The sequence below is a fragment of the Tupaia chinensis genome, unplaced genomic scaffold, assembly GCF_000334495.1.
Source record: "Tupaia chinensis unplaced genomic scaffold, TupChi_1.0 Scaffold000578_2, whole genome shotgun sequence".
Taxonomy (NCBI): domain Eukaryota; kingdom Metazoa; phylum Chordata; class Mammalia; order Scandentia; family Tupaiidae; genus Tupaia; species Tupaia belangeri.
Window position 1 is genome coordinate 3,413,709 of NW_006160094.1, and position 25,503 is coordinate 3,439,211.

General features: G+C 46.1%; 1 long non-coding RNA gene across 2 annotated transcripts in view; it reads left to right on the forward strand.

Moving 5' to 3' along the window:
- The window catches only part of LOC114009640 (uncharacterized), a 29,788-nt gene extending 8,553 nt beyond the window's left edge, over window positions 1–21,235 (forward strand). Inside the window, exons 4-5 of one of the 2 annotated variants that reach the window (XR_003551029.1) lie at window positions 4,567–4,617; window positions 21,156–21,235. This is a non-coding gene — a long non-coding RNA (uncharacterized LOC114009640). Of the gene's footprint in view, window positions 1–4,566; window positions 4,618–5,209; window positions 5,405–21,155 lie in introns of those variants that run through there. The other variant, XR_003551031.1, reaches the window with a different exon arrangement.
- The last annotated feature ends 4,268 nt before the right edge of the window (window positions 21,236–25,503 follow it).

Sequence of the window (25,503 nt, forward strand, 5' to 3'; positions counted from 1 at the left end):
CCTCCCGGGATCTTGGGCACGTACGCACACGCGCCCGGCGTGAGTTTTAAGCCACCGGGTCCGGGACACGAACCGCGGTCGACTACGTGGGAGTCCAGCAACATAGCCATTAAGCTAACTGCTGGTTCCCTCTCCTGGGATTTTGAGCACACATGCACATGCACCCATTGTGATTTTCAAGGCACCAGGTCTGGGACTTGAACCATAGTTAGACATGTGGGAGTCCAGCACCCTAACTCCCACACCACCTCCTGGCCAGCATCCTTTCAAAGCCAACATCAACATCCGTCATCTTCCCAGGAAGGTGTCTTGTCTCACATGTACCTTCTGCTAAGCCTCCTCAGTGCTCACCTGTCCCTCCCTGACAACATGCATTAGACGGTTATGTAATAAGCAGTTGGCTTGTCTGACATTGAGGGGCGGGGCTTCATCTTTCATCCTGGAACATACCAAGATGCCAGGCCCCTAGAGACTCAGTGAGTATTTCTTGAATGAATGAATGAATGAATAAAAGAATTAAAAAATACATTTAGCTTGCATCTTTGAAAACACTCCATACTAAAGCAGGACATACCCTGTGCTCAGTAAGAGCAGATGGCTGGATGGACATCTACTGGTCTGACCACACCTGAGCCACAGTGTCGGAGACTCTGTTTCCCCTCAACGTACAGCTGGCTTCTGAAATCACCCCAGAACTCTTCCCAGTACTACAGAGCCCCCGGCAGCAGCCTAGAGGCTTTGCTTCCTCCCTACCAGACATCTGTAGGTCTAGGACACTCCGGAGCCCTGGTGCAATCTCTGCTGTGACATCAGGACCCTTTCCAGATCTCTCCAAATCAATACCTCACCTGGAGAATGTCCTACATTGTCATGGCTTGGGACGGAGTGTGGGGGGAAGAATGGAATAATTTATTCCAGTCGGATGCTTTCTTTTCTTTCTAATAAACCCCAATTTCCCAAATTATAATTAAAAGGAAAATATTAGAGCACAAATAGCATTATAATATTGAATTGCTGCATTTGGTGGACTTTCCTCCCTAAACCCACATCAATAGGCAATTTAACAATAGGCGAAATCTCAATGGGAGTTCAACAGATGAAATTAACACAGCACACAGCTCCAGACGGAAATATTTCTTTGCCCATGTAATTGCTCGAGCCGCCCTTGTGTGAAAGCCCCCATCAGATTACAGGATTTGTTGTGTGTAAATTGGAGACTAAATGGTTGGTAGCACCTTTCAGCTCTGCAATGCTGGAAATGAGTTTTTTAATAGGAAATTAGATTAGTAATATTTTAGTCAACAAAAATGTGGAAAAATTCTGCATAAAGATGAGAAAATTGTTCATGCAAAGAGACTTTTAGAATCAAGAGTGAACGATGGTTGAAATTTGTGAATGGTAATTCACCAAAGAATTTCTCTACACTTCTGGCCCTAGCCCATGGCAGGAAAAAATGATTTTCTTCCTAGCTTTGCTACGAGGTTCTGCCAGACTGGTGTTCTGGAGGACGGCAGGAGAGCCCTTCCTGCACAGCTCCCTACGGTTTGTGCACAAGCCGGACGCTTACATTCACAGCCGGGAGGTGATGGCTGTGCCTCCGCACCCCAATGCCCAGGTGCAGCAGGGGTGCTTCCTGAGAAGGCTGGAGGTGGGGGACAGGGCTGGGGAGGGCAGGAATCAGGGCAGAATCTGTGCCCCCACTTCCTTGCTCCAGCTGATAGGTTAGGCCTGGATGTAGGAACTAAAGCTAGGCAGGCCTCCCTGCTGCTCCAGGCCAGAGACAGGGAACGCCATTCCTGGGTCTCAGGCTTCCTCTTTCACCCAGGACACGTGGGCCTGGCAATTCCATCACAGCACACAGTCCAGTGAGGACGAGAGAACCAGAGCAGAGAGAGCAGTCCTCAGGGGCTGGTCACACAGGCTAAGGAGGAGGACCACGGAGCACATCCAGAATGATCCCTTACGCAGGGAGCTACTTAGTGGTGTGTGAACCTTTAGGGGATCTCTTTTTATGAAAAGAATAGAAAAGTATAAATAGCCCTCTGGTCACAAGGTCTCAGGAGGGAGGGACTTAGGTTTCTTGAGCTGCCTTGCGGGTCTGCCGTGGCCACAGCACGTCCTGCAGAAGGAGGGGCGTGTCTGTGAGGCTGCCACCATGGCAGGGGGGCCAGACCCAGGGATGGACCAGCTTCTCCACCAAAGTCCGGAGGCCTGGAGGGAGCAGAGCGAGCACTGGTGCCGAGTCTGTTCCCCAGCAGGAAAGCTGGAGTGCAGGCAAAGGGCGCTGGGGCCTCCCACTTCCATTGAGCTCGGTAAACATTCGTCTGCCCTGAGTCCAAGGCTGAAATGATGAGGGAGGGCCGGGTGGAGTGGCAGACAGGACCAAAGGGTTGGCCAGCAGAGCCCTGGTGGTGCCAGCCACTTTGCAGAGCTGCCTCTCAGCTGTCCCCACTCCCTGTCGGGTTCTGTCCTCGTTGAGAACACTGACTCCATGAAGAGCCACAGAGCCTAGGCTCGAATCCTAGCTCCGGCATCCACTAGCTGTGTGACCTTGGACAAGTAATAAACCTCTCTGTGCTGGATTTTCGTTTCTGTTTACAGGTTATTGTATTGAATAGAGAAACAGGCACCCTCATCGGGGTCTCATCACGCCATGACCCCTTGCTCTGGCCCCCAGCCGGCCAGGATCGTGGGCACAAGCGAGCCTGCCAGGTGTGCTCCAGGTCGCCCAGGAGCCAGACTGGGACCTTTCATACGGTTCGGACACAGCAGAGCCTCACCTGCCACCGGAGTCACCACGACGGGCCAGTGCTCAGTTTCCCACTTGTCACACGGTACTGCAGTAACATCTGCCTCAGAGGGTCGTGGTGCATTCACTGCAGAAAGCGCTTAGAACAGAGTAAGAATAAATAGCGTCGCTGCTCCTTATCTGTGGCTTTGCTGCCCATGGCTTTTAGCTGCCCACATTAACTGCAGCAGGAAGGAGGGCAGGCACCATACCCTGTTATTTTGAGAAAGAACCAAGGTTATGTAGCTCTCCCCACAGTGTATCGTCACAGAGTTCTAGTTTATAAAGAACTGTTGCTGTTCACGTCTTTTATTATTTATTAATTAATTAATTTATTTGTTGAAAGGGGTTTTTGCTATAGGACATGTGCACTTGCCAGAGAGACAGAGAGATAGTAAGCAAGAAATCACCCCTAGGGTGGGTGATTTCCCCACAATCCCTTCTCCTCCATTCTCCTCTCAGGACCCTGGACACACACACACATGTGCCCAATGTGTGTTTTAAGTTGTCACGTCCAGGACTTGAACCAAGGTTGACTACGTGGGAGTCCAACAACACAAGCATTATGCCATCTGCGGGTCCCAGTTCATTTCTTACTGTGTCTAATTTATAAACTCAACCAAACCACAGGTATATATGAATAAGAAAAAACATGGGACACGTGGGGTGCAGTGCCATTTTGAAGTTTAGGCATGTACTGGGGGTCTTGGACTGTGTCCTCCGTGGGCAAAGGAGTGTTCTGCACAAGCTGCTGTTCTCACCTACTCCTCTGAACGCTGATGGTGCAGACCGGTGGACAGCGGATGAAGCCTGCCTTCGGATCACCTGGCAACACTCCCCTAAGTGAACTTTTTACTCAGATAGTGTACATGTGGAAAAGCACACACATTGTAACTCTGCCGCTTAATACACTTTCACAGAAGTAACTGTCATCCGGACCAAAAATAGACACAGTGCGGATTCTCGGGGCTCTTTCTGGAATGTCCGATAATGGAGAAAGTCTTAGACTTCCCAGGAGGCAGGGCTGATGGGAGGCAGCCCGGGAAGGTCTCTTGCCCAACCTGAACATTTCTTCCTTTCTAAACTGGCCAGGCAGGAGCGTGTTGGTGGTGGAATTGGACCCACGTAGGCGAGGTCCTGGGTTCATGGCCCAAAACGTCCCTGAACACGGGCGGAGCATGTACACGCGTATGTTCCCGGGGCAGGGGATGACCACAACATGAAGACCCTATTGAGGGTGCCCCACCCAGTCTCTCTCTTACTCCTAGAAGAAACAAATAACTGCATAAAGAAATTAAAAATATACTGCATTTAGGAAAAAGTGATCTCAGGGGGTGCTGAGGGGGTTGTTCTCCCACACTCAGTGCCAGCTTGATGATGGACAAGCACAGGGGGTGCTGGGAACCAGCTGCCCGGTTCTGCTTGTGTGCAGGGCAGGCCTTACCCTCTCTTAGAGTCTTGCTCTGCAGTACGAAGCTCAGGTAAGCCTTGGGGGCCCAAGAGGAGAGGAATTGCAGCCACCAGGGCCTAATGATAACCCGTGCTCAGTAACGCCACTCCCACCCCACTGCACCCCGTCCCTCTGACGGCAAGCACTGTCCATCCCACCCTCTTCCTTGAAACTCCTGTTTCCTCCAGGTCCCCCAAGACTTCCTCAGCATCTCCCCTCTCTGAGATTCCTCTCACCTAAAACCTACACCACTTGCGTCCTCTCGTCTCTACTCTGGAGTCTGACCAGTTTAGCGCTGTAATGGACTTGGCTTTTGTCTTTCTTTCAGCTTGCCAAAGGGACCGTACACTCACCCAAGGAAGACACGCAGAGAGAAACGGTAAGTGAGAACACACCCGCTGGTAGGCATGGCCATTCTGCAATCTCATCTCCTTCACCTCTCCCTCCTCTCAAGATTTTGGGCACACACACAAACGCACCCGGTGTGCTTCTCAAGCTGTTGGGTCCGGGTTAGGACTACAACTGTGCAACTGGCCAAATGGCATCCAGTCTCCTTAGCAGCATGCCACAAGCTGGCGCTGGCTTTCCTCGTTAGCTAACTGTCCCCTGAGTCCTTCAGGACAGGAAGGAAGTCGCTTCCTGAACAACTGGCTGTGTGAAGGTAGGAGCTATGCTCCAGACAGCTTTTTACAAAAAACATTTGGCACCATGTCCATCCCATAATACCCGTTCAACACTGGCTGAATTGATTTAAACTAACTCTCAGCCCTCGATCAGAATGAAATTGATTTGATCACGTGGTCTGATGGCACTGCTGGTAGGCAGGGAGTTACAGGTTTGACATGCTGACAGCTTTGCAGAGTCTGGACTGGCTTCCAATTAATTGATGCACCCAGAATATTTCAGAGAAGCCACCATGAGGAGAGCCATGGGGGGAGACAAAGAAACAGCAAGTACGATCTTCCACCCAGGAAGCCGACGGGTCACGGAGGCCAGCAATGCGTGAGCACATAAACGCATCACCAGTGAGAAGCCAAGTGGGAGACGTGCTCGGTGGGCAGAGGGCATCACCAGAGCTGTGTGGAGAGGTGTCCCAGGCTGGAGCAGCCAGCGAGGGGCTGACAGGAAGGAGATGGAAAGTGGTTGGACTTCGAGGGCCGAGTAGGACACCGGTAAGCACCGTAGCAGGTGGGGAGGGGAAGGGAGACTTGCCAGCCCAAAGTAATAGCATGGACCCAAGAATCAGAGGGACTGCAGGGTGCGGCTGGAAAGGAGGGGGAGTCTGGGGATGGGGCACGGTGGGAAGAGGCTGGGGAAGGTACATCTGGTCACAGAGGGCCTCAGAGGGCCACAGAGCCACGCCAGGGCAGGTGGACATAGTGTCGTAGACCATGACCCTCTGGGGATGGTGACAGCTCTGAGGAAGGGGGGTTCTGTGTCAGCGTGCACCCTTACTGCACTCCCCAAGTACAGCTGGCATTGAATGGTCAAGAAAGTCACCTCTGGCCACCGAGCGGGCTGATCGTGACGTCCAGGGACTGCTCTGTGTTGCTTGGTCCTCAAAGTCCATCGGCGCAAGGACACGCCACTCTCAGTGGGCCTCGCCTTCCACATGCCAGCCTGTCTTTCATGGCCTCAGCCTCTCTCATTGCAAAAGCAACCAAACAAACACAAAGGCGAGAAAGAGTCGTCTGAGAATTCTTGCAACATCTGTGCAAGCTGGGTAATGGAAAAAGTATTCTCCTACCTGGGACCACATCTTCACTGAGCTGCAGAACAGGAAAATGAAAGAACGAATAGACTTAATGGTTTTTTTAGTGTGTCTCCCCAGATAGTACCCAACTGTTCCCCACAGTATAGAATTAAATTACTTGAAAATACAACGACTTCCCAAGAAACCAGATAATCTTAATAATTTAAGGAACTTATGGAGAATAATAAGCTTTAAAAACAAATTATAATTTTTAAGTTATTTATGCAACTACCACAGAAACGCACTGAAAAATTCCCTCGGAAGCATAACAAAGCTGAAAAGGAGTCCCTGTAAATACTCTGAAAGCATGCTACGAGGCCCCTGGAGGCAGTGGCATTCTCATCCACTGCAGGCCTGGCAAGGTGAACAGGCTGTCTTAGGAACAAAGTGGTGCTCACTGCTCGTAGAGAGTCATAGTCATAATTCTGGAAAGGCTGTCCAGTGGGGTCCCAGCCTGGATGAGGAGGTTCTGAGAGTCGTATGAAGGCCAAAGCGTCCAAAACCTTAAGTTGGAGGGAGGAGGGCCAGGAGAGAGGGACTATGGGTGAGGCAGGGACAAAATGTCTGGGGCCTGGTTTTCTGAACCTGTTTGTGAATGTCTTTCTAAGCCCATGGACAAGGGACTCCCAGGAAAAACCTAAGAGATGCTTTCACAGAGGAATCAATCAACACTTCAGGGGCAATTGCTCTGTTCTGAGTCTGGAACAAAGCCATTATATTATCAGTTAGTCCTCTCACCCCTGTAAGGTGTGTGACTTGGAGGGGTTAAGTAACACATCCAAGAACACCCAGTAAGTGCCAAAGCTGGGATTCAAACCCAGGTCAGCTGATTCTAGGGCCCATGCTCTTAATCATTGCAGTACATTATACCTCAGACAAGATGAGAACAATGATGCCCAGAACAGGGAAGGACGGGAGGGCAACAGTGAGCCCCAGGGAGGATGGTGGCTCCAGGGTGCCAGCGTCTTGGCGCAGGCATGGCGAGTTCTCAGAGGACACGAGCAGCAGAGGCAGGGGCTTCATGGGCTGCAAACAGGAGCAGAGCAGGCCTGAGTGGTCCTGGAGACGTTAGGCACTGAGTCTCCAACCTGCAGACAGCATGGAGAGACTGTGTAGGCAGGATCCAGAGGAGAGAGATGAGAAGAGGACCTGGGACAGATCTCAAAGGATCACCAATATCCCAGAGGTGAACAAGGGGAGCAATCTCAAACCCGGAACCAGGAAGGAAGGATTCGCTATTCCATCAAGTCGACTTTATTAAAACCTGTTGCTTTTCATTTGGGATAACTCCCACATACCCAGAAGTCAAATCAAAAGCTGAGGAATGTTTAACTCTGAGCTTCTCCACCTCAGTCTCACACCAGCATCTTTTCCCATCATGTGTTTTCCTTCCCTTTTATTGTTTACCAAGGCACCACACACTGGCACACACACGCACAAGAAAGTCAGAAAGATACTACACTCAAATACTACCACCAGTAATAATTCTTTTAAGTAAAGTTTTGTGCAAATAACTCATTCAACTTTAAGTGCCTACTGTGAGTAAGAAGCCAGGCGGAGCCAGATTGATTTCATAGTCAATTAATTTCACAAAGTTACCCCATCAGAAGTGATGAATGGACTTCCCCCAGGTGCCATCTGGGGACCGCAGAATGTGGTGCAGGCCTGGAAGCATTCGGAGTGCTGCAGCCAAACTGCATGGTCAAAGAACAGCGGTGCATGGGTGACCTAGGAAGGACTTACTTGGAGTAGAAGTAAAACCAAAGCCTAAGGCACATGTCTGGGATGAGACAAAGGCTTGGGGTTCCCTGGGTGAGAAGATCTGCGCAGAGTGTCTAGGTGTGAGGGTCCTTCCTCCCAGCTAGCCCGGGGGAAGCACAGAGCGTGCACTAACAGAGCATCCGAGGGTGCCAACTACTCTTTACAGCAATGGCTCAGTGTCTCACCTGAATTTAAAAGGATCCGAGTCCTGTGGCATGAGGGGGATCACTCTGTAAGAAATTGCAGTACTCTTTGGGGAGCCTTACCGTCACACTCACCGAAGTGGGATTAAACCTGTGTCCCTAAGAGTCCTGGTGCCGGTGTGCTTTTCTTCCCAGCTGATGATTCCACTGTGGTAGGAAGACTGTGTATCTTAGCAAAGAAAAGTCTATGAAGAAAATGGGCTCAGCCAAGGTACACAATGATCAAGCCAACATATAGGCAGACAGCATCCGAAAGGAGAGAAGTGCTGGGACCAGCAGTTAGCGTAATGGCTATGTCGCTGGACTCCCACGTAGTCGACCGCGGTTCGAGTTCCAGACCTGGTGGCTAAAACTCACGCCGGGCGCGTGTGCGTGCGTGCCCAAGATCCCGAGAGGAGAATGGAGGAGAAGGGATTGCAGCGTGGCCATCCCCTCTGGGGGGTGATTTCTCACTTTCCGTCTCTCTGTCTCTTTCTGTTTGTCTGGTGAGCACATGCATCCTATTAAGGCACATGTCTGGGATGAGACAAAGGCTTGGGGTTCCCTGGGTGAGAAGATCTGCGCAGAGTGTCTAGGTGTGAGGGTCCTTCCTCCCAGCTAGCCCGGGGGAAGCACAGAGCGTGCACTAACAGAGCATCCGAGGGTGCCAACTACTCTTTACAGCAATGGCTCAGTGTCTCACCTGAATTTAAAAGGATCCGAGTCCTGTGGCATGAGGGGGATCACTCTGTAAGAAATTGCAGTACTCTTTGGGGAGCCTTACCGTCACACTCACCGAAGTGGGATTAAACCTGTGTCCCTAAGAGTCCTGGTGCCGGTGTGCTTTTCTTCCCAGCTGATGATTCCACTGTGGTAGGAAGACTGTGTATCTTAGCAAAGAAAAGTCTATGAAGAAAATGGGCTCAGCCAAGGTACACAATGATCAAGCCAACATATAGGCAGACAGCATCCGAAAGGAGAGAAGTGCTGGGACCAGCAGTTAGCGTAATGGCTATGTCGCTGGACTCCCACGTAGTCGACCGCGGTTCGAGTTCCAGACCTGGTGGCTAAAACTCACGCCGGGCGCGTGTGCGTGCGTGCCCAAGATCCCGAGAGGAGAATGGAGGAGAAGGGATTGCAGCGTGGCCATCCCCTCTGGGGGGTGATTTCTCACTTTCCGTCTCTCTGTCTCTTTCTGTTTGTCTGGTGAGCACATGCATCCTATAGCAAAAACCTCTCCAAAAAAAAGAGAAGTGCGACGAGGATCCATTACAGTTACCCGGCCTCGGCAGTCAGAACGCACATTCTGGCAAGAGATGCTTCTTATGTAGAGGTTCCTTTAACACAGGCTATTAACCGCGCGGACCACCTTAGGCCTTTGTTCTCCTTTGTAAGAAACTTTTCATCAGAGAGGGAACAGCATTTCCTACCCTTCGAGGGTGATCAATACTCACACCAGTGCCAAAAGGCCATCTGCCAGTGCCAGCGTGTCTGCCAGTCTCTCCAGGGCGCACAGGAAGCTGGCACTCCTGAGCAGAGCGCGAGTCTGTGCCACCTTCCTAATGGCCAGTGTTATTAAATAGCAGTAGCGTGTCTCTGGACTCCCCAGTCTCTAGTCACAGGACTCCAAGGACAGCATGAGTCCTAGGCACCCATCCAATGTCTCATCTCCCCTATCCTTCCAAAAACAACCTGGAAATCTGTCTCCCAAATTCTCGGTATATGAGGAGTTCTTTGTGTCTGGCTCACTCTTACTTTGAGGTCTAGTGAAAAACAAATGCCCTGTGAGTGCAGTCTGGGAAAGTCGGACCACAGTTAGGTAGGGAGCACCCTCAGGGGGTTCCCTGCCCTGTAGAGAACGTCTGTATCCATAGAAGCCCCGATAGTCTTCCCCCTCTAGAGCCGACTCCCCACCCTGGGCATCAGTCAGTCACTGCTACGACAGCCCTGGTGCCTGGTGTTTCATAGAAGGTGGGTTTTAAGCATGCCTTTTTCTGATGGAAATGTAAAATCCTTCAATAAAGCCAGCAAGAAAAGAGCCGACCCAGAGTACATCACTGTAAGACAACTTTCTCTTGTGCTAGCCACTAAGGGGTGAGCAGAAGGTTAGGCTTTTGCTTCTGAATGAAGCAAAAAAAAGAAGGCTTAGAAAACTTCTTGGCTCCTCTTTATTGCACCTAGTTTCTTGTTGTTGTTTGAGAGGTTTTTGCTATAGGGTGCATGCGCTCGCCAGAGACAGACAGAAAGCGAGAAATCACCTCCAGGGCGGATGGCCATGCCACAATCCCTTCTCCTCCATTCTCCTCTTGGGATCTTGGGCACCCACACACACGCGCCTGGCATGAGTTTAAGCTACCAGATCCGGGATTTGAACCATGGTTGACTACGTGGGAGTCCAGCGACATAGCCATTATGCCAACTGCTGGTCCCGCATTGTTGTTTTTTAAAGAAGGAGGTGAGAACTATTCCATTCCTCTTTCACTCATGCTCAATGGTAGGTAATTAGGTAATTTCTCTATTTTCCTCTCTAGCTTAAAGCAAACAGCCATCTGTGCCACTGGGGAAGGTTTGCCAACTTTGTCTCCCAGTAGATCCTGAAACGGCCCTGTAACTCAGCTCCAGCCTCTCTCAGCTGTGGTCTGAGATTGGTCCTGCTCACATGGGGACCTGCAGGGAGATGCACCCACCACTGCCTCTGCAGACAGGCCTGCTGACCTCATAAAACAGCCCTGTAACTCAGCCCCAGCTCCCCTCAGAGGTGGACTGCAGAGCCAGGAGAGGCCCCATGCCCAGGTTTTAGCCCCGCTCTACTGCAATACTGGAGGCAATCCCATCAGCCAGGGTACACAAGAAGGAAAGACGTTTACCTGCCAAAAACAGTCTGTAATGAGTGGGAAAGATGTTGGGTCTTTCAAATACACAGACACCAATGCAGATGTAGGGCCTGCCTGTCCAGGGACCTTCCCGGACACACATCTACCTATGACCCTGAGGCAGGCCTACAGACCTTGGTCTAGGGGATAGGTCCTGAGGCAGTGCAATGACTTCATCCCAGTGTCTCAACCATGGTCCAAGGCCAGTACTTCCTGCCTAGGGAGCCCAGTTAGCATGTGACACAGTAGGACGCCTCCCAGGAACCACTGTCTATGTCATAAGTAACAGAGTCACTGTCTATGTCACTGTCACATGCCTGTGCTAGCCCTACTGATCAAGGACCTGGAGGCAGTCAAGTTCACTCAGGACCAGAAAGGATCTATACCCATTAGAGTCCTAGGTAAAAAGATCAAGTACAGATCCAGGAGCAGCCCCATGGCCAGATTCCAAGTCCCACTCCACTATAACCCTGAAGACAATCCCATCCATCAAACTCCACAATAGGAAAAGAGCTTTACCCTCAAAAATCAGTCTGTAAAGACTGTAAATAGTGTTGGCGCCTTCAAATGCACAGATACCAAGGGTACAAGGAGAGCAAAAGTTCAGGTGCACACGACAACACAAAAGCAAACTAATAAAGTTCCAATAATTGACCCCAAAGAACTGGAGATCTATGAACTTACTGAAAATGAATTCATAATAACAATTTTAAAGGATTTCAGTAAGATGCAAGAGAAAAACAGAAAAGCAACTAAATGAAATTAGGAAAACAATGCATGACTAAAATGAGAAGTGTTTCTATTAAGAAAATAGAAAACATAAAAAAGAACCAAACAGAAGTCTTGGAGCTGAAGAATATGACAGACTGAGAGATTTAAAAGAAAACATTTACAACAGATTCAATAATGCACTAGAAGAAATTAGCTAATTGAAACACAGGCCATCTGAAATTAGCTAGAGAACAAAAAATTAAAAGATTGGAAAAGTGTGAAGAAAGCCTAAGGGAACTATGGGACACCCTCAGGAGTATGAATATATAAACTGTGGAAGTTCTTGAAGGGAAAAAAGAGAAAAAGGGGAAAAGAGCTTATTTTAAAAAACACTGGCTGAAAACTTCCCAAATTTTGGGAGGGATATGGACATTGAGATTCATGGAACTCCAAGGATCCCAGATAAGATCAGTTCAAAGAAGGATATTCTGAAACATGTTATAATCAAATTGTTAAAAGACAAAGACAAATAGAGAATCCTGAAAGTAGCAAGAAAAGAGACTGATTACATATAAAGGAGTCTATATAAGGCTATTAATTGACTTCTCAACAGAAACCTTGAAAGCCAGGAAAGAGAGAAATGATATATTCAAAAAAAAAAAAGAAAAGAAAAAAAGAGAAAATCCTGCCAGCCAAGAATACTACAGTTAGAAAAACTGTCCTTCAGAAATGAGATGAAAAAAATTCCCAGACAAAAGCTAGGAGATTCCATCATCATGAGACACGGGTACCCATTCTCCCCACCTCTCATTCACATAGTCCTAGACAGAACAAGTAGGCAATAAAAGAAATAAAAAGCACCCAAATAGAAAAGGAGAAGTTCAATTGTTTTTCTTCACAGAGAGCATGGTCCTATATATAGAAAACTCTGAGGATTATACACACATACACACAAACACACACACATACATCTCTTAGGACTAATCAATGAATTCAGTAAACATATAAAAATCAGCAAAGCTTCCACAGAGCGATCTTGACCAAGGGTGTAAAATGTAAAAGGCTTTCAGAATCAAAATGGAGTCGTTTCTTTTCATCTTGACCAAATGAGGGGGAAGGCCACAGATAAGGCATTTCCACAAATCTAACATGCCTAATAATAACTGTTGTCTGAAAAACTACCATTGTTATAAGCCCAGAACTCCCCTTATTCTTACAGAGACCATATGTATTTCCCCACAGGGGTCCCAGGTACAATTTACAGGGGGTGGGACAAGGTGAACCAAGAGCATTCAGAGGGGAGTACCTGTGGTAAGAGCCACTGGTAAAATGCAATAAGGGCTATTTTTTCAAATTCTGGAATATCATTTAGGTACCACGACCTAATGGTACCTATGTGTCAAAGTGCCAATCTCTTCATTGGAACCAGATTTGTTTTGTAAATTGAATGACCAAGTGACTTTCTCCCCTGAGAAGCAATAGCTTAGAACCCCCCCCCCCCCCAGCCCAGGCCTTCTGGCTGCAGGTGACTGATTCATCCAGAACTAAAGGAGGAACTGCTCCCTCTGAGATTCACAAACCAGTGAGGAAGGCCATTTGGGCAAATGGGGAGCCTGGATGAACACACAATGTGTAGTCACTACCCATTGAACTAAGAGGGGCACAGAGAGAACTTCTTAAGTAATTGACAGAGTGACTTTTAATTGCTCTGCCCTTTGAAAGGGAAGCTAAGAGTTCTGTCCACCATGTAAAGACTTTTGTTTCTGACTCACTACGGCATCCCAGTTCAGCATAAAACAGTTATAGAGGATGGACTATGAGCCCTATTCCATAGAAGTGGAATGAAAGATTAACAGGGGGATTTGTAGCGAGGCTACAAAAAGAACCAAAGTAACTCCATATAAAACCTAGCAAAAACTAACCAGGACTTTAATGAGATCCTATGGAGAGTAGGCCTTGAGACTGCAACCCAAGAAGCAGATGTGCTTGAGGAAGATAAAAAAAACTTCGGCCCAGATGATCAGGCCCAGATGGTCCAGCTGCAATTGAAAACAATAATCCTGAAATTTAAAAGTCTCCTCCATGGGATGGTCAAGGACATAATGAACTGCTGTGCTGAGCAGAACAGCATGGAGTCACCCCTTATGTCCCTTTTGAAAATCCTTCTTGTCAGACTGGGACTAGGCAGACAATCTTCAGACATTAGTCCATTGTTGTTCCAGGTTTCTGGACACCTGAGTAATGTTACATTTCTTTTCCACCAATAAATAAATAATGTTTCTATATATTAACAACAAGCTATCTCCAAAAGAAATGAAAGGAATAATCATCTTATTCATAATAACATTTTAAAAATTAAATATAATACTTCAGGATAAATTTAGTCAAGAAGTTGAAAGACCTATATACTGAAAACTAGAAGACAATGATAAACGAAGTTGAAGACATAACGAGATGAAATAATATCCCACGTTCATGAGTTGGAAGAATGAATGCTGTTAAGATGTTCATCTTACCCGAAGTACTCTACAGATTCAATGTAATCCCTCTCAAATTTCAATGGTAGTTTGGAATTTGAATAAACAAACAAACAAACAAACACAACTAAAGTTCATATGGAACTACAAAAGATTTCAAATGGCCAAAGAAATCTTGAGAAGATGAAGGCATTATATTCCCTGATTTCAACCCATACAGCTAAGCAATAATAATCAAAACAGCATGATACTTACATACAATATATAAATACCAATGGAGGAAGACAGAGCGTCCATAAATAAAGTCAAGCCCGTATAATAAGTAAATTATTGACACAGGCACTAATAATGCACAAGGAGCACAGGAATGGCTCTTCAATAAATGCTGTTGGGACAACTAGATATCCACATGCAAAAGAATGAAATCAGACCTTTGTCTTACACCATAAACAAAATGTAAGTAAACATTGATTAAAGATTTAAATGTAAGACGCCAAGCTGTAAAACTACTAGAAGAAAACATAGAGGAAAAACTGTATAACATTGATCTGGGCAATAATTTTCTGGCTAGGACTCCCAAATCTCAGGCAACAAAAGCAAAAATAGACAAATGGGGTTATGTCAACTTAAAAAGCTCTGCACTGCGACAGAAACAATGAACAGAGTAAGAGAAAATCAAAACATTTACAGGCCATACATCTGATAAGGGGATAATAGCCAAGATATATAAGGAACTTAAACAACTCAATGGAGGGGAAAAAAAGCCTAATTAAATAATGAACAAAAGACCTAAGTAGACATTTCTCAGAAGAGGATATACAAATGGTCAACAGGTATATGAAAAATGCTCAACTCACAAATAATTAGGGGAATGTAAAATTAACTACTATGAAATAGTAACTCACACTCATCAGAATGACTGTTACCAAAAATAGTGAAAACCTAAAAAAAGAAATTGAAAGCAACACAAAAAAGGAGAAGGACATCCCATGTTCCTGGATTGGAAGAATTACTATAATCAAAATGGCAATTCTACCCAAATTAATCTATATATTTAATGGAATCCCAAACAAAATGCCATTCTTTACAAATTTAGAAAAGACAATCATAGAATTTGTCTGGAATCATAAAAGTCCCTTTATTTCCAAAGCAATTCTGCACAAGAAGAGTGGAGTAGGAGGCATCTCACTCCCTGATCCAAAATATATTATAAAGCTATGATAATTAAAATGGCATGGTATTGGCACAAAAACACACATATTGACCAATGAAACAGAATAGAGACTCCAGAAATAAAACCTAAAGTATACAGCCAACTGATTTTTGACAAGGGTACCAGTCAATCCAGTGGGATAAAAGAAAGCCTCTTTAGCAAATACTGCTGGAAAAAACTGGATCTCCACCTGCATAAAGATGAACCTGGACCCCTAACTGTCACTATTTACAAAAATCAACTCAAACTGCATCAAAGATCTAAACCTAAGACCTCAATCTATAAAACTACTGGTGGAAAACACTGAGGAAACTCTGGGAGACACCAAAAGCACAGGCAATAATTCCCCCAAAAATAGACAAATGAAATTACATCATATTAAGAAGTTTCTACACAGCAAAAGACACAGTAATTAGTGTGAATCGATAACACTTAGAGTGGGAGAAGATTTTTTGTAAACTATGCCTCAAGTAAGGGACTGATACAGAATACACAGAGAATTCAAGCAGCTTACCAAAAAAAAAAAAAAAGAAAGAAAAAAAATGAAAAAGAAAAGATCAACCCAATTAAAATATGGGAAAATGAACTGAACAAACAACTCTCATACAAACAGCCAAAAAGCATATGAAAAAATGCTCAACATCTCTCACCATAAGGGAAATGTAGATCAAAACCATGAGATACCACATAACCCCAGTCAGAATGGTGAATTGAAGATTTTTAGAAAACAAAAAATGATAAGGGCTGGCAAGTCTGTGGTGAAAGGGAAACTCTCCTACATAGTTGGTGGGAATGTAAGTTGATCGAGCCACTGTGGAGGACAATCTAAAGGTTCCTCCAAGATCTACAAATAGAATTACCATATGATCTAGCAGTTCCACTCCTGAATATCTGTCCAAAGGACAGGAGAATGCTCAGTTGGAAAGCTGCTTGCACATCTATGTTTAGCACAACATTATTCACAATTGCTAAGACATGGAACCAACTCAAATGTCCATAAACAGATGAGTTAATTGAAAAACTGTGGCATGTATACTCCATGGAATACTATTCAGTCATAAAAACAAGATCCTGGCATTTGATATAAAGTGGATGATTATGAAAGATTTACTGCCAAGTGAAGCAAGCCAGGCTATGAAAGAGAGACATTGTATATCTCCACTTAACATATACTGACTACCTGCACTCTATGGTGGAAACTGAAAGACTAGAGGATATAGAAGCATGGAGAATGGTTCAGGAAAAGGATACTGATAACAGTGTGGGAAGAGGGTGAGCAAAAGGAAGACTATGAGGAAAGAAACTAAGAGAAAAATAGAGAGGCAAGACATTCATGAGACACAGAAATGAATTATTATCTGTTGATGATAATGTGGATAGTAACCTGAACTGGCATTAACTGTATTCAGGTTGGGTAAATTCACTTTACAAACTAAGTGATATATACTGATTGAATGTATAAAATAAGTTCAAATAAAATTTTAAAAATAATAAAATAAAATAAGTAAATAAACCACTGGTCAACACTAACAAATTCTCAGAGAGCAAATAGATTTGGAAAGTAATCCAGGTAACTAATTATACTTACCCATTGAACATGGGATGGTAAGTAATTATAAGGAAAAAAGGTAGTTCCTAGACTGGACCCAATCTAAACTTGGACTATATCCAAGGACTTCAAACTGTCAATAACTTGGGGCAAGTGCAGTAAGGAGAGCTATTTGACATGCAGAGTAGATACATGGAAGTCACTCAATTACAGTATTCCCCCTGCTCTGTCACCCAGCCCCAGCTCTATTCTCAGCGAAGCGAGTGACCTAATCAACACTGAGTCTGCTGGGTGATAAGTGGGATGCAGACAACACAGAGAATATTCTGAACAGAAAATTGGTTTAAGACCTGGTGACCATGAAGGTGCGTCTCTAGGATCTTCTACCAGAGTAAGTGTAGCTGACCAAGGATCCCAGCTGCTCCCTCTGAAATCCATCTCTGTCTTTCTGCCAAGACCACACTTTCCATGAGCTTCTCCAGCCAATGACACAATGCAGCAGGGATTCTAAGATGGATCCATCCTGGGACTCCTCTAAGGGATGACTCTGGTACCAGGACTCCCCACTGGCCTTGCCAAATTTCCTTAGAACTCCACTGTAGTCTACAGCCTTCCTGTCTCCCTCCTCATCTTCATAGCAGTTGAAACTGTATCATAGTGTAATGGGTCCCCGAGGTGCCTCTGCGTCCCTCCCTGTCATCCCTTACCAGTCTCCTCTCAAATAATCTAATGCACATCCGGTCTCATCTTGGTGTGAGCTTCTCAGAAGACCCAGATGAATACCCATACACTTCCACTGAGAGCAGATCATGTAAAAATATCCAAGATACCCTTACCACCACCAGGTATCTTGCACATGTAGTTTATTAAATTTCAACATAGACCAAGGTGTCTGAGAAATTCAGCTGCATTTCTTCAGGTTTCAGCAGTTATCCATACTGCCATTGCCTCCTATCTTTTCACCTTCTGTCCCTCTTCCTGAATTCCTCTCTTCCTTGTACCCCAGGACAGTTTCCCCAGACGTTCTCCGATCAATTGTCTGGGGCATGAGGGAGCTCTGGACACTCCCCCTTACAAGACTCAAAAATGTGTTCTGGCATGCTGGTGTAATGGCCATGTCTACCAGGCCTTCCTGCTTTCCTTCCATGGGAGTTAAAGCAGACCCTGAGCTTAGAGTACGATGTAGCTCCTCTAGATTGTTCCAGCTTGGCTAAGAGGGATCCATGGAACCCACCTTCCTCTTCTCATGTGCTCACAGCCTTGCCACCGTTGTGCCATCTCCCTGCTAATGGCAGTCAACACAAGAAGCCCTAGGTCTCCACAGTACCCCTCACCTACTCCTCCCCACAAAGTTTTGTGCAACCTTTCTTTGTTCTCTGTTTCTATCATTCTCTTGGTTTCTAACACCCTTCCTGGTGTTTCAGGAATTTGAATAGCCCAGATTTACAACAACAAAAGGCCTCTGCACCCCATTCTCATCTCTGAACTCCAGCTCTCTTAGAACATGACCTCCCTTTGGCCATCATGAGTGGATGCCATCTGCCTCTCTCACCCATCATTCTTCTGGGCTGAGAACTGGGTAGGCATCTGCCTTTATCCTCCTCACAGCTCTAGATCTTTCTTCTTTTGTCACTCCCTTCACCTTTGCATCTCACACTATTGGCCTGTGTCACCTGTTAGAATCATCTTGTTAGATAACATGCTGTCCCGCCATCCCTCAGGTTCACTGCCCCTTTCACCAATGCTACTCCTGTCATCATTTATGGTCATCTGGGTATTTTTGATGAAGAACCTCCCAGCATCATTGCTTCTCTGTCCCTTAAATGCCTAAGCTCCAATTATCTAGTCTTCCAGGGTTCTTAACTACTCGCTCCCATGTTACATTCTGGAACGTGGCATGACTATAACATCAACCCTTGCATGTCTCAGTTTCTACATGGCTACCTATTTCCAGTGTTTGCATGAATGTACCCTCAGTGAGGCCTGCCATGACCCTCCTATTAGATACTGCAACTGCCCAGCCAGCACATGCTCTCCTGCCCGTCTTACCCTGCTCTTCTTCGTTTTATTTTTTATTTTATTTTATTTTATTATTTATTTATTTATTTTTATTGACATTTTAAAAATACATTCATTCACATTATTTAGCTTCCAAGGTGATCATTTCAGTATATGAACATTTTTCCCCAGTCGAGTTGATCAAAATATAACAACACTAACTCCCTGTCTCAACAATGTTGTCTTCATATCCCTCCTCCAAATGTTCTTCCCCAGGCCCCACTCCTCCACACACACCACATCTGGCATTCACATCCATCTCTAGTGTTTGTACATCCTTTAGCCCGTCAGTTTCAGTTATAGAGTGCAGACATTCGGTATATATTAAGTAGGGACATACAGTGTCTCTCCTTCATAGCCTGGCTTGCTTCACTCAGCAGTAAATCTTCCATATTCTTCCACGTTCTGTCAAAAGCCAGGATTTTGTTGGTTTTAATGGCTGAGTAGTATTCCATAGAGTATATGTGCCACAGTTTTTCAATCCACTTAGCCGTATGGGGGTATTTGGGTTGGTTCCATTTCTTAGCAATCGTGAAAAGTGCCACAATAAACATCGATGTGCAAGCACTTTTCCAGTGAAGAATTCTTCTGTCTTTTGGGTAGATGCCAAGGAATGGGATTGCTGGATTATATGGCTTTTTTTTTTTTTTTTTTTTTGGAGAGGTTTGTGCTATAGGGCTATAGGGCGCATACACTCGCCAGAAAGACAGAGAGAGAGACAGACAGACAGAAAGTGAGAAATCACCCCCCCAGGGGGGATGGCCACACTGCAATTCCTTCTCCTCCATTCTCCTCTCAGGATCTTGGGCATGCACACACATGCCCAGCGTGAGTTTAAGCCACTGGGTCCAGGATTCGAATCGCGGTTGGCTATATGGGAGTTCAGCGACGTAACCATTATGCTAACTGCTGGTCCCCCCGCTCTTCTTTGTGAAGACACATCACTTTTCCACACACTCCAACATTCTTACTGAGCTCATTTATTGTCTTCAGGCATCTCCTCTACAACACACATGCAAACAAGTTTGATAATGATGAGGTGCCCATTGTCTCTGTGACTTGTTCACTAATGTACCCTACAGACCTCAAACTGTACACAACCTGTTCACCACAGATTGGTGAAGGAACAGATAAATGAACACCGAGAGCCTGTCGCCCCACTCTCTGGCCCTCCTGTCTCCCGTCTCTGCATCAGGCTCTGCTCTGCTACCTGAGCCTGTCCCTGGCACGTCCAGTCCAGGACCCCATGTCTGTCTCTGCATGACACTCCCAGGGGTGGTTGGGCCCTACTTGTGAGCATTACAAGCTGTGCTTTCCTTCACAGACCTGGCTCCTCCCTCCACTCACCCACCCTAAGCCACCTTCCCTTAAAGTCACAAGTCGAGGTCCCTCCTCTCCCACCTTGTCCTAGATCCCTTCAACCTTGGTGACCTTTTCCTATTCTGACCTTCAATGTTTTCCATCCACACCCCACAGTCCTGGCACCCTCGATGCCAGCCCAGAACTGCCGGGTGGTGACGACATTGAGTGAGTGACAATGTGTGACTCGGCTCTCGTGCCAAGCAGTGAGGGAAAGGACAAAAAGTAACTACGATTTTTTTTTAATACAAATTTTAAAAGTGCATTGATTATGTTTTTTCTTACTGAGAAACAGATTAAAAATGAAGTACATATCCTAACCCAAACTCTCAGCAGTAACTTGTTAGTTTTGGGGCATTTCTTCCCTTTCTTCATACACACACAGGCATGCACGCACACGTACGTAAGTGCAGTTAGGAGGCACAATTTGATCTTTTACTGAACACTACATTGTGATGTCAGTGGAATTTATTTACAAACATTAATATTAATATTAATAACTACTACAATTTACCTAGCCATTGCTCTAAATTTTTTAAGGTTTTTGTCACATCCCTGGAGAGAGACAGAGAGACAGAGAGATATTGGGAGAGAGACAAAGAGAGACAGAGAAAGTGAGAAATCACCCCCCCACACCATTGGGGATGGACTCTTCACAATCCCTTCTCTTCCATTCTCCTCCTGTGATTTTGGGCATACATGCACACATGCCCAGTGTGAATTTTCAAGCCACCAGCCATGTGGGTGTCCAGTGCCTTGACCACCATGCCACCTGCTGGCCCCATTTCCCCATTGTTTTAAACAAAAGTTTATTTCTTCCATGAGTGAGAGAGGCAGAGACTAAGAAAGAGAGAGACAACACCCTCAATAGGGTGTTTTTGTTTGTTCGTTTCTTTGAGAGTGCACATGCATGCATATGTGTGCTTTAGAGAGAAAGCTACTCTGTCAGGGCCTTATCATGCCACGACCTTCTTTCCTCAGCCTTCCAGAACATCAGGATCTTGGATGGGCATGTACCCAGCATGTGTTCAGGTGGACTTGGGATCTGAACCTATGGTCGGCTGTGTGGCTTCCAGCACTGCCGTTCAGCACACTACCAGCTGCACCACCATGGCTGGGTCCCAGCAGAATCTCGGTGCCACAATCCACACCCAGCCTCAGTCAGCCCCAGATCATTGGCAAGTATGAACCCAAAATACTCGGGCAGGTCTCCAGACTCCACAAAGCATTGCTGTTTACCCCTGCACCACCCCTGGGCCTCCCATTTCCCTACCTCTGGATGCTTAGGTGCAGGGTTTTTTTTGTTGTTTTTTTGTTTTGTTTTGTTTTTTCACCTAAAAACAATACTACTAAAACTCTTTCTACCTTCGGGCTTCAGTGTTGGATTCTAGAAAATGAAGCCTCCGTCTCATAGGGCACCTTCATCAGGCAGTCTCAAAGCCTTAAGGGCTTTGCACACCAACCTATCCTTGTAAGTGGCACCTCCGCCTCCCAGCGGTGGCTGTTTGGGGGGCACACAGCACATATTTTGGGTTTGGAGATGGGATAGCTGTCTTTCCTGCGCTCTATTGACACTTCCAGGTCAATATTCTTTCCTTCTCGCTCGCCTCCCACCCCTGCTCTGGGGCTTGTTAATTAGGCTATGAGGTGTCATCTCCCTCTCTGCAGTCTTCTACAGCTCTTCAGTGAATATTTTAGCACTCCAGTCGCTGGCTCGCAACCATATTTACTGTTGGGGTGTTGCTAATTTTGATCTCCCCTAATGTACCAGTCTCTCTATCCCTTGCTACCTCACCTCCACTGAACTGGTCAAGCACTGTCTCCAAGGGTTGTCCCTGTCCATGTCATACCTGCCATATTTCTTCTGTAATCTGTATGTAAGGCATCCCATTCACTAACTCCCCTCCCCTAGCTCCAAGCATTCTTTTTTTTTTTTTTTAGAAAGATTTATGCTAAAGGGCACATGCGCTCACTGGAGACCCAGAGAGAGACAGAGAAAGTGAGAAGCACCTCCCAGAGGGGATGGCCCCACGCTTCAGTCCCTTCTCTATCTCTTCTCCTTTCAGGATTTTTGGGCTCACACGCACACATGCCTGGCATGACTTTCAAGCCACTGGGACTCAAACCATGGTCGGCCATCTGGGAGTCCAGCACCTTAACCATGACACCGCCTGCTGATCCCCAAGCATTCTTTGGCCCTCATTAACTACCAACACTGTTTTGTGTCCTTACCTGACTCTTGTCCTCACTTTTCTCTTTTTCCAGCTTCGATTATCATCAGGAACACTTCCTCAGCCAGACTCACCTGCCAAAGTGCCATGCCAGGCCTTCTTGCTATGCTTTGACTGTACTCTGGCATGCTGGTGCCCTAACTCCTGCTCTTGCTCCTTCTCCCAGGCAAGCTCTTCCTCAGAGCCCTCTGGCCCTGCACCTCTCATTCTCTCCACTTCAGACAGCAGCTCCGTTTGCAATCCTCAAGCCCTGCTTTCTCTTCTCCATGCTGAGTATCACCTGTGAATGACATGCACTATCCCATCATGCTAGGGCTGCACTATTGGCCGTGGGTTCCCAGCATCTCCACAGCAGGAGCTACAGATGAATGAACGAATACGTGAATAAATGAATGCATACTAGTTATTATTTTTGCTAAACTGACTCCAAATTCTACATAGTAAATTTCTGGCCATATAAAGTGGCATCTTCTTTGAAAAATCGATCTTGGCCTCTCCGTGGCCCTACAATTACCTTGAACCAAGCACACAAACAGGATATCTGCGATGCTCAATTAATCCAGAGGGAACACCTAGAAGGACTTAACGATGCACAGAAGAAGATGTTGGCTAGGCTATGAAGCAACCAATCAGTGAGCAGAAGTCCCTGATGAGTCGTCCCCTAATGAATAGAGAGAACATTTCCTGGCTTACGGGAAGGAGGGCTGGAGCCAGGGAAGTGCCTCGTTCAGCTGGATTAGTTATTGGAAACTCGTTTTTCTCGGCCAGACGCTGAGAGTCTGTGGCTGTCTAGTCTCTGCTCTAGGGGCGTGGGATCAGAGGAGATAGCCTGCAGCCTCAGCTCCGGCTCCTGCCTCACAGCCCCCATGGTCCCTTTAAAAGAGCAATGCAGGAGAAGCACCTCTGCTGGCCACCATGGACACAGCCCTCCAGGCCGGCCAGGGCCAGGCCGGGAGAGGCGGTCTAGTCCTGCCCAGGCTCTGAAACCTGCCCAGGAAAGCAGGTGTGCTCAGCAGCTGCCACTGTTTCTAAGACACTGTAACTGTTTGATTAGGATCTGGAGTGAAGTAAGTCACTGGGTTCACCAGGAATGTTTCAGAGCTAGAAGTTTCTTTCTATGTAGAATTAATATTCCACCTCTTTGAAGATAAATTTTATCCATCTAACTCCATAAATGGATCATTTCTCCTTGGCTATTAATACGTCATCTCCTTACCAAAAATTAAACACAAAGAAAAAAACCTGATATGTAAAGAAAAATCCTCACTAAAAATGATCTATGTTTTTATTCCCACTATGAAAAGCCCAAGAATGTGTTTAATGCATGTCCAGCTTGAAACCCGCTGCTGCAAATGTCTTGCAACATTTTATAACAGGCTTTCCCATCTGTGCTGAAAGCAGCTGATGATTTAATGCAAATTGTTATTGTTTCACCATCTCCCCGCAATCTTTTCTATTTTGGATTAGCATTCGGGGTCTCTTTTGCATCTGCTGCAGAAATCCGACTGGGAAGGTTGGCTTTTTGTTGCGGCCATTCTGTGCTCTGCTGCACCCTACTGTCCTCATGTCACAGATCCTACCTTAATTAGTATTACCGTTTTTTATTTCCAGTCTCCAATCTTACACGACTCAACATTAAAACCTGGCTTAGAAACAAATACCTCCTGGCCTAATCACTTTAGATAGTGAAGCTAGGGAGACAGATCATGGGACAGTGGTTACTGACCTAGAACCCAGTGGGGTCTGCAATCTGCAGAGAAGCCTTGGTTTCAATAGACAGTGTAAATGTGGGACAGTCTGTGCCTAAGTGCGGGTACACCGTTGTACGTATGTACATATGTATGCATATGCAATTTTCAAGTGCATGTGTAGTATTATGATTAATAACATTTATTTGTAAGGCATTACTAATTTTGTAACTTTTTCTTTTAATTGCCAAGGGGTGCATATGCTCACCAGAGACAGAAAAATTGATAGGGAGAAAGAGAGGGAGAAAGCACCTCTTAATGGAGCATGGTCACACTGCAATCCCTCCTCCTCCATTTCTCCATCCTGCTGGGTTTGGAGGTACACATGCACATGCACCTGTGGTGTTTCTCAGCTGGTGCTGGGATTCAAACTGTGGCTGGCCATGTGGAATCCAGCTCCCTTAATTACTAGGCAATAGGGCCTGCCCATTCTTAACTCTGTATACATTATATTATGCTTATTTTTTCCCATTAATGAAAAATATTATTATCAAGTAAGAAATTTGAATTTGTTAAAAGTCAGGCTGGTCCCTTAGAGCAGAGTTAAGTTCCGTATGTAGGGAGCCGAATCCCACATGGTTAACCGAGGTTTGAATTCCACCTGGAGGCTTTAAAAGCACACTGGGTATGCATATACGTGTGTCTAAAACCCTGACAGGAGAGAGAAATGGAGGGAAAAGGACCGATATATAACCACCACCCATTTGAGGGTGCTTAAGCACATGCACTCTGACAATTTTTTAAAAAGAAAAAGGTTAAATTTGTTAAAAAACAAAATCTCTCATTTTGATAAGACCTTTGTACCACGATGCTTGGTGGCAATGGGTCTGCGTTTTGACTGATAAGCCTTAGTCTCCTCACATGAGAAGTCAGACTATCGTCCTTCCAACAAGTCCGCAGGGTTGAGGGCTCCAGAAGACTTTCGCCAATTGTCAAATGCTACATGAATAAATCAGCCGAGGACGGCAGCGTGTCAGAGGTGGCCTATGGACTCTGGGTGTGTGTTCAGATTTGGGGAGAGGGCTTTGACTGCTTGGACCAGGGTGGGAGCTTTTTGAGCTCAGATGGAAGTCAGGCCAAGGAGATGAAATACTGTTTACATTATCTTCTTTCTTTCTTTCATAGAGGAGAGAGAGAAAGAGAGAGACTCTCAACGGGGTCTTGCCACGCCACGATCCTTCCCCTAGCCGGGGCCACTGGGCAGATGCAGTTGCAGCCAATATGCTCAGGTTACCCCGGGATGCAGACCCAGCCTCTCATATGGTCTCAGTGTCAGGTCGCAGTGCCCATCTGCCTGTGCTACTATGGCTGGGCCCCAACACGATGGGCACGAGGAGGGGCAATTCAGAA